Below are 16611 nucleotides of genomic sequence, written 5' to 3'. Positions count from 1 at the left end.
TGACTGACAGCAAAAATTATACAATTTTTCTGAAGTTTCTGGACTTTCCTGTTTTCCATCAGGCTATTTATTTACAAATATTTATACAGATCCTGTCTGAATTTTAGACCATTTCATACATAACACAGAAGTGATTTCTGTAACCTCCCAGTTATTGTTAGGGAAGTAAACTGATAAACACACACATGAACACTGCTCAGCACAGGAACTTGGCTTTGAAATAAAGGCAAAAAGTATTCACCCTCTGTTGTGTTAATTCTTTTACATGTGTGGCATATTGATACATGGGATCTCACAGAAATTTGAGTTCTGAAAATTGTCTTGAAGTACATGAGGATTGTACTGAAATGTTTTGGTTATTTACGCTTCCAAAGCTATTTTCACAGTTCAGAACTTATTTTAACCTAAATTGTTGTTCAAGGTTACCTGGTTTGTGTTTGGAAGCCTTGAGGGGTGGTAACAGCCCATTGCTCAGTGTACTTGGTGTGTGTGAATAGCTGCATCTGCTCTAGAGAAGACTATATATAACCTGCAATTTCACATTCCCATTTGTGGAAAAATGTTGAATATTCCTGTCTTTTTACTTGACTCACAGCCAGTTGATTGAATGAAAAAGCTCTTGACAACACTTTTTCTGGTTATACTTCTGCTTTTGCTCTTTAGAAATACTTAATTGAATGCCAGGTTTAAAGTCCTGAATTTAATGAAAAGCTCTTGCTCAAAGCACCTTGTTAGAAGTTTGTTGGGAGAGGATTATTCATTTTTCATAATTTTTACAAAATCTTTGGTCTTTTTAATACATTATGACTCAGCAGCCAGGCTCCAGTTGAAGTGGAATAATCCAGTACACAGTTGAAATATGTTGGCTAAAAGGAGTCAGGAAAGTTGTGTCAAGTATTCTGAGTTGAAAGAAAACTAGGAGCAGTGCCCAAAGAACTTGGCTACTCCAGACTCACCACAAAATAGTCATGATGGCAATATCCACCAGCTGTATTTATTTAAAAGCAGGATGAAGCTTATGCATAATTTCACTACAATTTATTTTTATTTTGCCCAGTGTCATGTTTGTGGCAGAAGCCAAAATGAATGACAAGGAGAAAAGCACCCAACAGAGCAAACATACTGCGATGTCTTACTAAATATCTTCTCAGCCTCCAACACTTTTGAGTGAAAGAATCTTCTATGCAAGAGGGTGGTGACATTGCACTCAGTAGCTTTAGAAGCCTGCCATTTCATGAGCTCGTCCCAATTTCTCTTGAGGTCAGATCCATTTTCAGCATCTTTATCTTCCTCAGTAAGGCTTGCAAAATCAAATCCCATATGAACTTTATGTTTGCCTTTTCCTGCTGGTTTTTGTCTGAAGTTCCTAAGCTTTTTTTCTTTTTTGATGGACATCGAAATCTCCTCTGCACCATTAATGATCTTGCAGCTCAGCTTTCTCTGTCGCTTCCTCTCTGAAAGGTTTAGCAGCTGTTCCTAGCTTTGCCCATTGCTGTCATACTTTCCTGAGCTGCTTCTAGATCTTTAATATAATTTCTGAAATTATATGGGAGTGAGAGGGGACCAGAATTGCACACATTATATAATTATGTCATGTAATGTTTCATTTTAACCTCCAGACCCACTTTCTGAGTGGGTCTCTGGTTTAGCTATGCAGTCCTCATTCTACACATGACCTTTGGCCTGTTTTCCTGCATACGTCTTGCTTTGCTTTTTGCATTTGTTCCCTTGCCATTTGAATGTGGCCTTAATGAAGCTCTTCAGTCAGCCCTCGTTTTCACTGCGCACTTAAAGACAAGTAAATAAGATGTTTTCATCTTTTGACTCAAAGACCCTATGTACCAGAGTGTAGCACATCCATAAGACTGAGATAGAAGTTAGTAACCCTGGATTCCACCCTTTTAGTGCTTTGTTAAACGCAGTCTTTCATCCCTATAACACTTTGCACCTACTCTACAGTTTATTTCTCAGATAAGCTTTCCCTGAATGCATTTACCTTTATGAACATCTAGAAATGCTTTCTTTAAATGTATCCTAAGTGTGAATAGCCTTGGAATAGTGCATTAATTTTTTGATAATTTCCTCTTTTTTTTACTCATGTGTACCTTTGTATTGGTTAGGTCTTGGAGAGATTTCTGCATTCTGTTATGCTGTCTTCCTCTAGCTTCTGTCTTCCCTGAGTTAAGAAAGTAGGAAACTCTTGTGTTCTTTACAGGCAAGTGGGATTCTATGACCCACCTCTGCTATAGAGATTTAAAGACATGTTCTTCAGCTCTCAGCATGTTCTTTAAAGAAAAATCTAAATGCTAGTGTTTTATTAATGACATCCTCCTACATTGCCTGGGTAGGCTGGTCTTTTAAAGCATTAGATTAGCACTCGGTAGCTTATTTTTTGGAAAATGAACTCACTTCAAGTCTCTCAGAAACAGTCATTTGTCAATGATTTTGGTTTAATTTCTGACTATTTGCATATTAGCTTTTCTGACTCAAGTGAAAGTAGGAAGCACTGCTTGTCATACCTAAATGCCTCATCTCAGCAAAAATCTCCCACTGGAATTCTAGAACAAAGGGTTTCTAAAAAAGACAGCTATGCCCTGGGGTGACTGAGTGCTTATCTGCTACTAGGCCCCCCAAATTATAAATCAACAGAAAAGTCTATAATAGACTGTTCTATACTTTACATTTAATTTAAATCTATCGCTAGCATTTCCATTGGAGAATTTCAGGCTTCATTTCCATTGTCTAATCAGAGTGATTGAAGACTGAGCCTTTTTAGTCTTCACACAGTCCAAGTGCTCATGTGGAAATCTTACTCTAAACATGCTGGTACAGGTACAGGACCTGCATACATAAGCTTCATGTGGAGTCACCTGCAAACATCTGTATACAGGGTCTTGAATATGTGTATACACTAGAGATTTTCTGTACCTCATTCATCACCAGAGGCACTGAATTCACAACTTTGTAACACTGTGTAATGCTGCAGATTTGGGGTATGATTTGAGTAAGGTTGAGTAAGAGCGTTGAAATAAGGATTGCAACCCTTACAGAGGCAAAACAGAAAAAAAAAAATGTCATTGGTGATATTCCTTTTCATGCACTGTGTTAGCTAAGGTCTCATTTTTCCTGAAAGCAGGCCCTTTCTTTCAGGAAATGTCTTTTTCTTGTGTGGTAAGAGTTAGTGATTGCTGTTAGAGCCCAGATAAAACCTGCTATTTAATATGCTTTGTGAAGTTGCCAAATCTTAGTCCTACCTGATACAATGATTACAATTCCAGAAAGGCAGCTTTGCCCTTGAATTAATGCAGATGGCAAAAGTCAGTTCAGTCTCTCAGAGTTTGGGGATTTTTGTGGTTTTGGGTTTTTTGGCCAAGGTAAAGTCAGACGAGCAATATTTAAATTCTTTCTATGTGAATTGCTATGATCTTGATTAAAGTCTCAGCTTTAGAAAGAGAAGTCAGTAGAGAGTACTCACATTTCAAACCTTGTCACTTGGCTTCCATTGCTTCTTAAAATGCTTACAGGCTAGAACATTTCACCACAAAGGACCATAAAATTCCTAAATGAAGTAGTGCCCACACTTGAATTTAGAATTCTTAGCATGGTTCTGGTTGCAGTGGGTGCACCAGCTCTGATGAGTTCAGGTTACATGAGAGCAGAGAAGGTGAACTTGAAGGTCAGCCATGCCATGGCTTCCAGAGAGCTGCAGCTGCATGTGTTGTACATGCTGCTGCTAGTGCTTCCTTGGTGTGGTGTGCTTCAGCATCTAGGCAGCTGTCCAGGGTCCCTGTGTGCTCAGGGCTGACTCACTGCAGCTGTCTTAGGCATCTGTCTCCACTGACTGGGCATTACCAGCTGAACTTTTAGTTCATTACATTAGATTTGCAGTAATCAACCAGACTTTTGGTACTTGTTCTGATGGAAGCAAATGAAGAGAAACTATATTTCTTAGTACAGCACAGTGTGTGACAGTGATTTCTTGCTGAAACCTAACAACTATGGGTCACAGTCTGTGGGGTCATGGAGGTGATTTTGTTGTTTTCATTTTTTCCCTTCACTGATAAAAATTACCCAGTGGAGAAGGTAGGGCTGTTCCTTCAGACTCAAGGCTGGGTTTTTTGGCCAGTTTGCTTTGCATGTGTCTGTGTGATAATAAAGCCTCTGTCATGATTAGACAATGAAAAATCAGGGTCCTACAAATATGAGTTTAATAGTGATCTGATGTATAAATTACACTAATAAGCCCATCTTCTTTATGGGCTTTAACATTTGCTTTTAAAATGTAGAATGTAATCTCTCCTGAAACAGAGAATTTGCTTTACAGTTATGATTTGGGAATGCTTGCACTTCTTCTATATAGAGAATACTCATGACTTGAAAGCCAAAATACAGAGGCTGACAAGTGCTGGCCCAAAAAGGGGAATTTGGCAAAAGATGCTTAAAGATATAACTGCTTTGTTGTAGGTTAACAATTATAAAACTTCTGACAAATGTGTAAAGCTATATTCAGAGATATTTCTTTCTTGCTTTGAGGTTTTAATAGGCATTGCTCCTGTGAGGAGCCATTTGTATTGGTCTCCTCCATTTATTTTGTTCTGTTTCAACATTCTCTATAGCTTAGAGTGTATGCATTTATTTCACTTTTCTTACTGGGTCTGACATGAATATTAGCTTAATCCAGCAATTTGTAAGATTTTAAGGCACAAAAATCCAGTGAATCAAGAATTTTGTATGTATATCACAGCATCAAGCCTGTAAAAATAAAATGTAAAATTCTAGAATCTGTCTGATGCAAATCAATTTTGACACTAAGAAGAAAGTCAATTTTTCTTTGGAAAAAGTCCCACAACATTTAGAACACTTCTACTTGAAAATAAAAATCAAAACAAAGGCTCATTCTAAAATCCCATGCTAATGTATGGATTTCCCTATGTATGAAATAATTTAGTTTGGCCTAATGTTTTTGTGGCAGTAGTACAATCAGATGTAGCATTCTGATTTAGGTTGGAATTATATCTTTCATATGTATCAGAAGCTGCCTCAGTGCTTCTTACTGATATTGTAGTGATGTTAAATACCACCAATTTAAACATTTCAGGTTTTGGGCTGGAAATTATTTCTTAACATTAAACCAGGTTGGTGAACCTCACTAAATGAAATTCCTTGGCAATCAAATTCTCAGAGTGACCATTTGTTCCACAATGTCAAAACAACTGAAGGGGCATTTGGACAGTGGAACTGATTAAAATGTTGGAATCAGTTTGCTCCATTAATTTGTGGAGAACACCTAAGCTCAAGTTGGTGACTCTATAATTTAATACAATGTTATGGACAGTGATATTACTGTACAGAATTTAACAAGGTTTTCTGTGCTGCTTTAGAGAAAAAAATGCTGCTTATGTTCATTAATGGTATTTTTATGATGTGTGTGACTAGGAAGATGTGTCAGTAACTCTGGAAGATCAGATAGGCACTAGTTTCTGTAGTACAGGGAACAGTGAAAGAAGGGATTTGTTTGCCTCTTTTTCCAGGGCTGGTTTCAGCATGAATATAAAGTGTGCTTTGGACAGTCTGTTCAGGCTCCGTGGCGTTTTTTGCTGAGTAGCTGCTCTCCATAGATCCCAAATTCTGCCCTTTCCAGCACAGGCACGAGAAAGGTGTCAGATGAGCAGCAGAGCTGGATAAAGCAGTGACAAGAAACACAGGACTAAATAATTATCTGGGGAAGTGACTTCAGCGCTCTTTCTGAACCAAGAAGAGTCAAAATTTGTGTGTGACACTATCAGGAGAACAGGGCTTAGACTGCAAAATTCTTCTATAAAAATGAAGTAATGGAATATTTCTTTTCCTATTTAGGAAATTTTTGAAACTAAATTATCTCATTACAAAGTAGAGAAATTTTTAAAAACAAAAATTAGTGTGACGAAAGACCTCCAAAAATTACAAATTACTAAGTAAAATATTTCCCTTTGTTTATAGTTCATTAGGTTTCTATTCCTTGTCCAGACCATTGGCTTCCTTCTGAAAGATGCTAATTTCTGCAGCCTTTTAGAGCATTTCTAAAGCAAATTAATTAGCTTACTTTTAAATGTCAAAGTTTTCTTGCACTTTCAGCATCTAGGTGACTTACTGACATTACAGCCCTGAGACAGAATTAAGCCTATGGGAAGACAATTGATAAAATAAAGGATATTTAAAAGAGCAAACTATGCTTTCTCAAGGGAAAAAGAAAGTATTTGCTAAAAGGCTAGTACATAAATTCAGTCATTGCTTCCTTGCACTCATGTTACATACTCAATTATGTAACTAGGTAATTTCTATCATTTGTTACAAAAAGAAATTTCCTCAGAAGTTTGTGCACCATCTGTTTGTTTTAGCAATCACCTGCATTTTTTCTCAAGAGAATATTTGAATTTTGATTATAAGGGTAAATATTTTATTGGAAATGAGGAAGGCAAGGAAAAATTGCCAAGTTTTCCTTTGAAGCTGCATTATTTCAGTTGACTGAAGATTTCTTTTACCTTATTGTGGAAGTTTCCTGCTTTAGGAAACATGCTTTAAGGGTTTCATTTTTTTCAAATAAAATTTAGAATTTAGTGCTGAATGTGTTATCAGATATCTGGAAAGGAGCTGACTTTTTCAGTGAATATGGTGCTTTTTGGAAGAAAAAGAGAAAAAATATATAATGAAGAGTGTCAGACTTCCCTGTGTCTTGCCTATGTTCCTGATAAAATCTCATATTATTTTTTAGGAGGAATGATTTCTTCCAGGCAGTAAAGGTTTTTCAATCGTTGCCTCTCTAGATCAATCTCCTCAGGTGATGTTAGGTGGGATGCTACATTCTATAACACAAACTGTTCTCCAAGGAGAGTGATACCTAAAGCTATTGCTTTGTTTCAGAGAAATGAAGAATCACCAGATTATCACTTTAGTACTATCTAGCCTAAAGACGGTCCAAATTCACTTAATTGAAGAATAAAAGCTTAGCACAAAATGTGAGACTTTGTACATTATTGATCTCACATCCCAACTGACTGTATCCCTTGAGTGGGTGCATTATTCTGAAAAATACTATACGATTACAAGCCAAGTTTCAAAGAAAGATGGTTCACAAGTATTTAAATGATGTAGCATTTTGGGGGAAACAATAAGTGGCAGCAGTATCTTCATGATACATATTTGACATGTGATAGCTGAGAAACACACACATTACCCTGCAATTGCTATCCAGCAGAGAATAATTTTACTAAAGAATAATTTTTCAGGTGTTACAAAGGTAGGTTGGGGATCATTCACCCCAAACTCATTGGTCCCCCACTGTTTTCTGGTCTCAGTCACAGCCTGTCACAATCTATCCTGTTTAGGCTTCTGGATTGCAATGGTTTGGGTGTAGCTCACACGTGAGCTCAAGCAAATATGTTTCATACCCAAGAATACCTGGCAGGCACTCAGGACAGGGGAAAGGGTTTTACCTCTGAGGTGATTCCTGAGGCCCTCTCTTGGGCCTTTCCTTAGGCTGACCAGGGTCACTGAGGGCTGAAATCCATTCTGCTACCTTGCAGTGACATGATGGAGAGACAGGAGCTCCCTTCCCTGCTATGGAGGTGTTTAATTTTATCCTATGTGTGTTTTATCAATGCTTTCAACCATGTTGTCTGATTTGAGCTCTTTGTTTGTGTTTCATTATAGGCTCAAGAGTTCTTCAAAGAAGCTGGATAAGGGGACATAGAAATGGATTGACCAGCTACACCAGAATGGATTGCTGCCTACACCAGAACGATAAGGTGATGAATTTGGCTCTTTGGCAGTAAGTTGAAAGAAAATTCTATCACCTGCAGTTTTTGTTGGCACATTAACATTTAGCTCTTATGTGGTGTAGGTCATTATCTAAAAGGATATGGTGTAAGAGGTCCTTAGCTGAGTGGTCTTACCTTGGTGCACCTTTAGAAAAGTCCTGGTAAAAGGGAGCTGAATACAAGTGTTGGCTTTCTGAAATTCTGCACCAAGTAAAAAATTCCTGGACTCAATTTGTGTTTTTTGGAGTGAGGAGAGAAAAGGATTTTCACTATAGCCTTCCCTGTGAGGGTCTGCCTATGGCTCAGGAGAATAAGGAAGAGCCAGGGAACAAATTTGTACAGAACTCACATTTGCAGGTGTTTAAATTTACAGTCCTGATTTAAGGTTTCTTCATGGGTGTTTTAAGGCCTAAAGTGTGCTAATAATAGGATAAAGTGCATATAAATGTAGGTTGTCATCAATCAAATGTCTTTCTTTTGAGCTTCTTCATCTTTCAGTATTAATAAGTTAACACAGTATCTGACCAAATATCTTTGGATTTCTGGATTTTTTTGAACAATATTGAGGCATCTGGGAAAGAAGTAGAGGCTAAAAAAGCCTTGTTCCCAGAAAAAGCAGTCTGTATTTTTAAATTTTTAAAGTGTAATAGCATGTATTCAATTATTTAGACTTCTAATTAGTAAAGTCTTTAGAAATCTTGATTACAGCTGTCAACAATCATTCTGTATGTATTTTGACAATTTAAACTTCTCTCATCTACATCTATTTTACATTGTATTTTTAACTATGCTGCAGTTCAATGAGTGCTGTGAGCACTCTCCCACAGAGCTCTAATTGCCTGGCTTCTGCAGATACCATATCATCACATCAGTGTTAATGCAGCAGAAAGCAAGTACCCTTGTGTCTCTACAAAGCCAGTTTAAGATATTTCTAGAATATACTTTTGAATTGCTTTTCTTCATCTTATTTTAGATAACACTTTGACTTACATAAAACTGCCTATAGGCCATTGTAGATTGATCAAAAAGGCCTGTATTGTTCTATTACTTTTAATTCTTGGCGCTGCAATAAATTATCTTCTGCCTACTTCATTTACATTTTCCAGGTTCTTAATTTAGTTCTAGCATAGTATTGTCACAAATGGAGGAGTCAGATATGTGAGGTGAAGAGTGGAGGAGCAATGTTCATTGAAGTGGTACATAGAGCAGAAAGGATTTTGGCTGAAATGTGGAATTAGAAGCTTTTTAAGAATGAAGCAAAGGATTTAAATTTCCTTCCAGTCTATACGAATCAACAGAAATGTAAAATGAGGGCTGCAGTGTGGGGTGGAAATAAGATTACAAGCCACACAGTGTGTTAGGTGCATGTTTATTAGTAAGATTTTGACCTGCAATACTCAGATGAAAATGCCTGTGTATCTTCACATAAATACTAATCTTTAGCATGTGCCTTTGGAAGAACTCACAGGGAAGATTTCTTTCAGGGACTTATTGCTCTTCATATAGCTTTTCTTCTGAAATGGAGTATAAAATTTTTCTTTGGTTGTAATTATAGAAAGCAATTATCTGCTTTTCCTCTGCAAAACTGAACAATTATGTTCTTTAACTAGGTACATTTATTGAAAAACTAATATATTAAGCAAGCTGAAGATTCACCTTTTTCTTCTTCCCTTTAGTACAAAAGTGTAACTTTGCAATCCTATAATTACAGCTTCTCATTTTTGGCATACAAATTGTTGGCAAATGGTTTTTCATTTGTTCTTTTGTGCTGAAATGTAGAACCTAGAAAAATTGTGTTCTTCCTATGTGTATACAACATTATTTGATTTCTGGGAATCTTAAATCCTCTTCTAGCTTATTATCTCTGCAAAATGTGAACTACTGGAATTTTTTCTCTGAGAAATGGATGAAATGAAAGATTTTTTAAATTTTTTTTTTCAACATATTGCTTTTAAATATTTTTTTTAAAGTGCAGAGTTCTTTCCGGGAAGATATTTTCTGGATGTAGGATTCCAGCTGATAATCACAGAAATGTCAATGTTGGAGGAGACCTTCACGATCATCCAGTCCACACTGAACCTAACACCCCAATAATCACCCCTAAACCATATTGCCAAGTGACACATCAACTATGAAACCTTCAAAAACATTCAGTAGATGTCATGTTGCATGGTCTCCAGATGAAATGCTAGAAACAGGCATGACGTTTGTGGAACCTGTTTGGCAAACAGAATCAAAGGTTTGCTGTTGAGCAGCAAGAAGCCACAGGTCTGTCTTGTTCAGAGAAAGAAATATTTCAGTGGGGTTGGGAGGTGGAAGGTACTGTTTCATATCAGAGTTTCAGTGGTCTGGCAATAGTATGCAGCTACAGCTACTGGGTGTCAAATATCTGCATTATAAACTGCTAAAATTCTTCAGTTTTCATGAGAATGAACCCAGCAGACACTCCCAAATTCAAGACAAGGGAAGTCTTCTGCATGTGGGCAAAGACTAATTTTAGCCATGGAAGGACAAATATGCAGAAAGCAATTGTATCAATTATTATTAGATTATTATGCTAGAAAGACCTTTGTCTTGTTGTATAAATAGAAAAGAATTCAGAAATTATAATACAATTTGGCAATTTATAGCTAGTAGCCCACAACTTCAGAAGTGTCTGCTATCTTTTTGTGATGGCTCATCAACTTTGGCTATGAAATGTGAGTTCCCAGAGGTCTGAATTTTTTTAAAGCATGTGAAACAACCAAAATTGAGTTCCTGGTAGCTTTATTTCTCTGTTTTTCTGGAAAATATAAATTTATCTCTAATATTAAAATGTACTAAAGTGGGCATAGTTCATTTATTCTACCATTCACTACAAATGTAAAAGCTAAATGTTAGATATTTTCAGTGTGCAAACTACTGCAGAGCTGAAAAATGCAGAATCCATTTTAGAAAATGATGAGAAATGTTTATTTTGCTGCATGTCATAGGTCAATTTAGATAGTTTTAGTTCTTAGTAGAGACATATTGATTTTCATGCTTCCCCTATTAGTTAGAATGACAGATACAGGATACCAAGTGTGAATAGCAGCTAAGGTTCATATATCACGGTCCCAATGCCAACAAAGTCCTTCTTAACACTCAGAAAAATGGAAACAGAATTTAATAAAGGCCAATATTCAAATACCAACTTAATTGAGAAGCACAAAAAAAGACTGCTTTTTCTCTAATTTTCAATATTTCCTTATTGAAGTTGTGTCTGAGTACAGTTGCTTTGATAGCTTAAATAGCTTAGATCTATTAAAACTGTATTGGCTGTAAATCACGAATTAGGCCAAATAATACTATTTTTTGCTCTCCCACACTCTAAGCCCAGCAAAAAGACCAGCTTACATGTCTTGTGTTTAAGGGTATCTTCTGCAGCTGATCACACAGACAGATGTGCCAGATATGCCAGTGAGTCCAATGAGCTAAAGCTATTCTTGCCTCCTAAGTCAACTCATTTCATCAAGAAAAACCTCCAGACATTGTACAAGAGCAAGAGCACAAGGTTGGAATATTTTAGATAGACTCTCTGATAGAACTGGGAAAATTCAGGATTTTTTCTTTGGACTAGTGTGGGTAAGAGGAGCTGCTGGTTTTCAGCTGCTTCCTTAGTGAACATGTATACTTCCACTTCTAAAAGAATTCATTAAAAAGGTCAGTATTTAAGGGCAAATATAAAATCTGTCGATAGATCCTTTGATGTAGTAACTGTTATTTATTCCCCCATTTAGTGTGTATGTGTGTACACATTTGTATGTATATATCAAAATACAGAAACATATACATGGGATTTAGGTCAATACTACTCTTTGAAAGTAATACTGATTATCTTTCATTTATCCATTTGCTTTTATGCATCTTGTTATTCAATATTGTAACTCCAAGAGGTCTGAGAACAAAACATTTTAAAGATAGGCCATGGCATAAGGCAATGGAGAGCAGCCAGCTCACTGCATCTCACAGAGAACTGTTTTACTCTTAGAAAAATAAAGGCTGGAAAATCCCCGAATATCCAAGAGAGCACAACAGTTTCAAAGGACAGACAGAGAAATGAAGAGTCTGTTGGTAGTGATTAGGAGGAATGAACAGACAGTGTCTTTTTTCTAGAATTCACTGTCTGCACTGGTGTAGAAGAGCAGCAGGCAGGTACCATGTGGGTGCTGTGATTTACAGGAACAAAGCAGCTGTCCCTAGTGAAACAACATCAGAGATCTACAAGACTGATGACTGTTCTCTCCATCTCCATTTTATCTGTAGTTCTTAACAGTCCTTGGACAGTGTATTCAGTCATTTTTATTTTCTTAGAAGGTAAGAGTTTTCTGAACATAGTACACAAAGGAAGACACTGAAGGATGGCTGCTGACAGCATTCCATTAGGCTCCAGTTCCTTTCTGCTTCTGTGTGTGCAGTCTTGCCCTGAAGGGTTACTTGGGGTCAGGTCATGGTTAGGAGGACTAGGAGCTGCAGAGTTAGTTGGGCTGCCCAGAAACTTCTGAAGGTTTCAGAAAAAGATGCCAAAGGTCAGGATGGTTTGACATGGTGCTGCATGGAGTGGGGCTCTCTGTTTGATGGGGTTTGCTGTGATCCAGGCAATTAGTGGTGGCGAAAGCAGAGGCTGCTGGGGCCGGTAACCTGCAACTACTGAACAAGACTGCTTCTGACTGATGTGCACCAGTGGGGTCCTGAGCATGTGCATGGGTTGCTTTCAGCACCAGGGGTGTAGATATCAATGTTGGGGTCAATTTGGAGCTAGACCTCACCTTTGTGAACATCTGCAAGCATTTGCTGTTTCCAGAAAGTGCTAATGCAGAGAAGCATCTGCTCTGATGTATTGCTCCTCTGCCCACACAGCACACATTTTCTGTGCTCATGTATGATTTACATGGAGTTTTGATATGCAGTTATGCTGAGAGATTAGTAAAATTGCAAATTTAATGTCTCAGTGCTTGCTGGGGTTTTCTTAGTTCAGAGAGAGACATTAATGGCAGGCTTCTTTCTACTCCTGTTTTTTACCTAGCTTGCATTAATGTCCTTATTTACTTTACTTAGCTTTGAATGTTGTATTCTTTCCTCTACAGGAATCTCAACTGGGAATCATCTCATTCTGGTTTTTTTTCCCCCCTCTCCTTTATTTTGTTGGGGTTTTTTTTGGTGGTAGCTTGGTTTTTGTTTTTTTTTTGCAGTGGGCGTGGAAGAGTGACATTTCAGGACCTGCTGCAAAATCCCTTCTTGCTACAGACTGCAGTAGGAAGGGTTCATACATCAGAGTCCTATTCCTGTTGTTACACACTTTTGTGTATTATTGTATTGCTGTGGCTCTTTGTCTTCTTTTTGGTGTTTGTTAGGTTTAGAGTTTGGAGAAGTACAGCATTTGTGATTTGAACTTTTAGAGTGGGAACATGCGGTCTGCTTTCAGACTCTCATTCCTTTAATTTTCATGAAAATGCAGCAAACTTGGGAAATCTTCAACTTACTTTGGGAGTAGAAGAAATACTGAAATGCTTAGAGTGGGTTGTTTGTTGTGAAGTGGGCACTCTAGAATAAAATGGACTTAAAGGACATGAGCAATTCATAAGAAAAATTGATCTGTCCAGCCTGAGAAAATTGACACTAAAACTTAAACAAAATCCATCAAATTTTTTCTTTGTTTTTCTTCTGGAATTTCAGTGCTTGTGGAGACTAGAGAACACTGGAGATTGATTGATTGATTGGGTAGTTCAGTATTGTACAATAAGCATTTTCTTATGATCCCATCTGAAATGTCTTTTAAGAATATAGACTAGCAAAAATATGAGCTGGTGCTAAGAAAAACTGGCTTATACTTAGCCATAACCTAGCCAGAATTCTCCAGAAATCCAGAAATAGGGATGTTATTCAGAAGTAGCAAATTGATGTAGGCAGGTCTGGAATAACACATCTATCCCAACATATAAATGCTCCTTAAATAAGCTATGAAATACAGCATTTGCCCTTCAGGGAAAAATAATAAAGAAAAAGATATCCTTAATAAAGTGTAACCTTTCTGAAATAGAAAAAAGTATTTAAGCATTTCTTTAAAATTTTTCTATCAGTTCTAAGTATCTATTGGATTAAATTTACATGAAAAGCATGTCCTGGAAGACATTGTCCAGATATGTACCATTTTCTCCGTTAACAGGAAGAAGCAATTTATCTCTTCTCAGAAAACAGACTCCAATTATAGATTTTGTACATGTTACACTCAATATGCAGAAATCCGATCAGATCAAAAGCCTACTCACAGGGCACACCAGAATTACTTTGGAACAGCAGCTTGCAATCTTTATGTAAATTCAAATGTGTCTCTCTATCTTGTTCTTCCAGTGTTTGGTGTAGCATGAAAAACTGCATACATCGTCTCTTTTGAAGGGAAATGACTGATGCAATTTTAATAAAGGTTACTAACAGTGTATTGTGAATCGAGTTCTATGAAATAGTAAGAGCTAGGTGGCAAACAATTTTACCTTGCAACACTACAAATTCTCCTAGTAGAGGAAAACCTGCCTATGACCTCTTCCCCATAGTGGTTCAGAAGGCTTTAAAATGCTTCTGACTCAAAATTTGAAGATTAGTTTATTCTAACTGATTTCAAGTACCAAGTGGAATAAAGGACTTTAAAATCTTCCTACCCCATTTTCAAAGCCGCCCTTGAAACTTGTACCTTCCTTTGGTTTTGTCTCTCTGGCCTGAAGGTCAGATAGAACTTGTGAGGTCTCAGGGAAAAATATGCTGGTCTGAATAGAGTCACTGAAATTAATTTGGGTAGAGGTGAGGTAGTTAAGGAGAGTCTGCTATGAAATCACCCAGGGTTATGTCCCAGTCCCCCAGTCAGATGAAATTAACTAAAAGGCCAGTATGTGAAAAGAGATGCTTTTTACCTTTTGACATTATGATTCTTAAATATGTGAATTGTCATCTGAGGTACACAGCAAAACTCCACTGAATTAGGTGGAATCTAATTTTCAGTTACTAGGAAAAGAAGAAAATTGTCCAACCTGGCAATAAAATCCAGGAAAGATGTGAAAATGGTGGAAAGAAACCACTAATAATGGAACAGAAGTGGATACAGAGAGCAGACTGATGGACTGCAAAGTTTCTTTCATTAATGAGATATGTTTTGGAGGTGCTATAAAACTATTAATTCTACAGTTTCCCTGAAGGTTGTGCTGTAATGGATGGGCTCAGCCACAGGTGTTTGCTGCAGTTGTTCCATGCTGAGGTGCAGTTCAGAGCACAGCCTGAGCACTGTGTCACTGAAGGTACAGTTGCCAGGGAAGCAAAACATCAATGTGATACAAGGGAGGATGATCTGTGTGACTCAGGGAACAGTAAAAGAAATTTCTTTGAGCTTGTTTTCACTCCAGAAATTCTGCAGGAATAAGAAATATTAGTTGGGTCTTTTAGCTCCATGGCAGCTAAAGTACTTGCAGGCCATGTGTTTGAGAGGGTGACTTTATAGATGTCACATATATATTCCAGAAAAAGAAAAAAAATTGTATTTCCTTTTTATACTGTAATGATTGTGATTTGTGTGTCCTGTGGTCTTTTGTGTGCCACTTGTTCAGAAGTGGCACTGGTTGGGCTGCCAAACATTGCCCATTTGTAGCCACAGGCTGGGTGCTGCTCAGCTGGAAGCCTAATGCCTGTGGACACTGCAGTGGGATTTTGGCAAATACCATTGAATTCACTCTACAGTCACTACCTGGTTCATTTGTAGCTACAGCCCAGTATGCTCATACTCAACTGCAGTTATTTCTTTGACCATCAAAATGGTATCCCCCAACCCTGACTAAAAGAGATTCTACTCTTGCAGACTGGCGAGAGAGAGAACTTTGCATCCCATTGTATAAATACCATAGGTTGTAAAAGTTTAAATTGCAAAATAACTGAAGTCATTGCTGAGATGTGTTTTTATCCAAGTGCCTAGATACATGGGAGAAATGCAGAGATCCTAATGTAAAATGTTTTACATTCTCAGTAATTATATTTATAATCTCCTATAACAGCTTGCATTCTTCCCTTTTGTTTTTTTGGGTTTTTTTCTTTAGGCTTGTCAGGAGGCTTTGCATTTATTTTAATGATAGTTATTTTCTCAATCCACTCTAAACCATTATTGTTTGAAGTGTGCTCCTCTCCAGCTCTCTTTCTGAATCATCGATTTATGTTTTCATTTTCATCTGGTTTTGACCACTTATGCAGTGCTTTGGGAATTCAGAACTGTAGCTGAGGAAAAGTGTAGTATAAAAGCAAAACAAATCAGTGTTGCCACTTCAGGCTTCTTTTGTTCTTGTTTGAGTCCCTGAAACCTTTGCTCTGATGCTGTTACTAGGAGTGGAAAGTAGCATAATCAATGAGAAATCTCTGATGCATTCAGGTAGGAACATAGCATAAACAAGACCTATCACTGAAGTAAGTTGCTCTGTTGTTCAGATGTACCCAAGAGAGAATAAGAAAACCTGCTCTGTGGAATTGTTCCTTCTGTTTTTTGCTGGTAATTCCAGCCAGTGCATTGGTGACCAACCATCCCGACACTTCTGGACTTGAGCATCCTCTGTCAGCCCCTTCATGATCATCTCTGGGGCTGTCAAAAGGCCAAACATTTTTTAAAATGTTTACTACTTGTGTTTTCCTCGTTGTCTCCTATCCTTTTACCTGCTTTTCCCCTACATTGATTGCAAGTGAAGAAAAAGAAGTAATGTGTTTTCTTCTCTAAACATCACTGCAGATAGGACAGCAAATAGGAGCCTCTTCAGGAAGCTGGCTAGTAAAT

At 37.4% G+C, this 16611-nt stretch overlaps 1 long non-coding RNA gene across 2 annotated transcripts in view; it reads left to right on the top strand.

The window, feature by feature from the left end:
- The first annotated feature begins 7687 nt into the window (after positions 1–7687).
- The window catches only part of LOC132333930 (uncharacterized), a 140789-nt gene continuing 131865 nt past the window's right edge, over positions 7688–16611 (top strand). Inside the window, exon 1 of one of the 2 annotated variants that reach the window (XR_009488300.1) lies at positions 7688–7784. This is a non-coding gene — a long non-coding RNA (uncharacterized LOC132333930). Of the gene's footprint in view, positions 7808–16611 lie in introns of both variants that reach the window. The other variant, XR_009488299.1, reaches the window with a different exon arrangement.

The sequence above is a fragment of the Haemorhous mexicanus genome, chromosome 14, assembly GCF_027477595.1.
Source record: "Haemorhous mexicanus isolate bHaeMex1 chromosome 14, bHaeMex1.pri, whole genome shotgun sequence".
Taxonomy (NCBI): Eukaryota; Metazoa; Chordata; class Aves; order Passeriformes; family Fringillidae; genus Haemorhous; species Haemorhous mexicanus.
The sequence above is the reverse complement of the archived record's forward strand: the minus strand, read 5'-3'. Positions and strand labels throughout refer to the sequence as shown.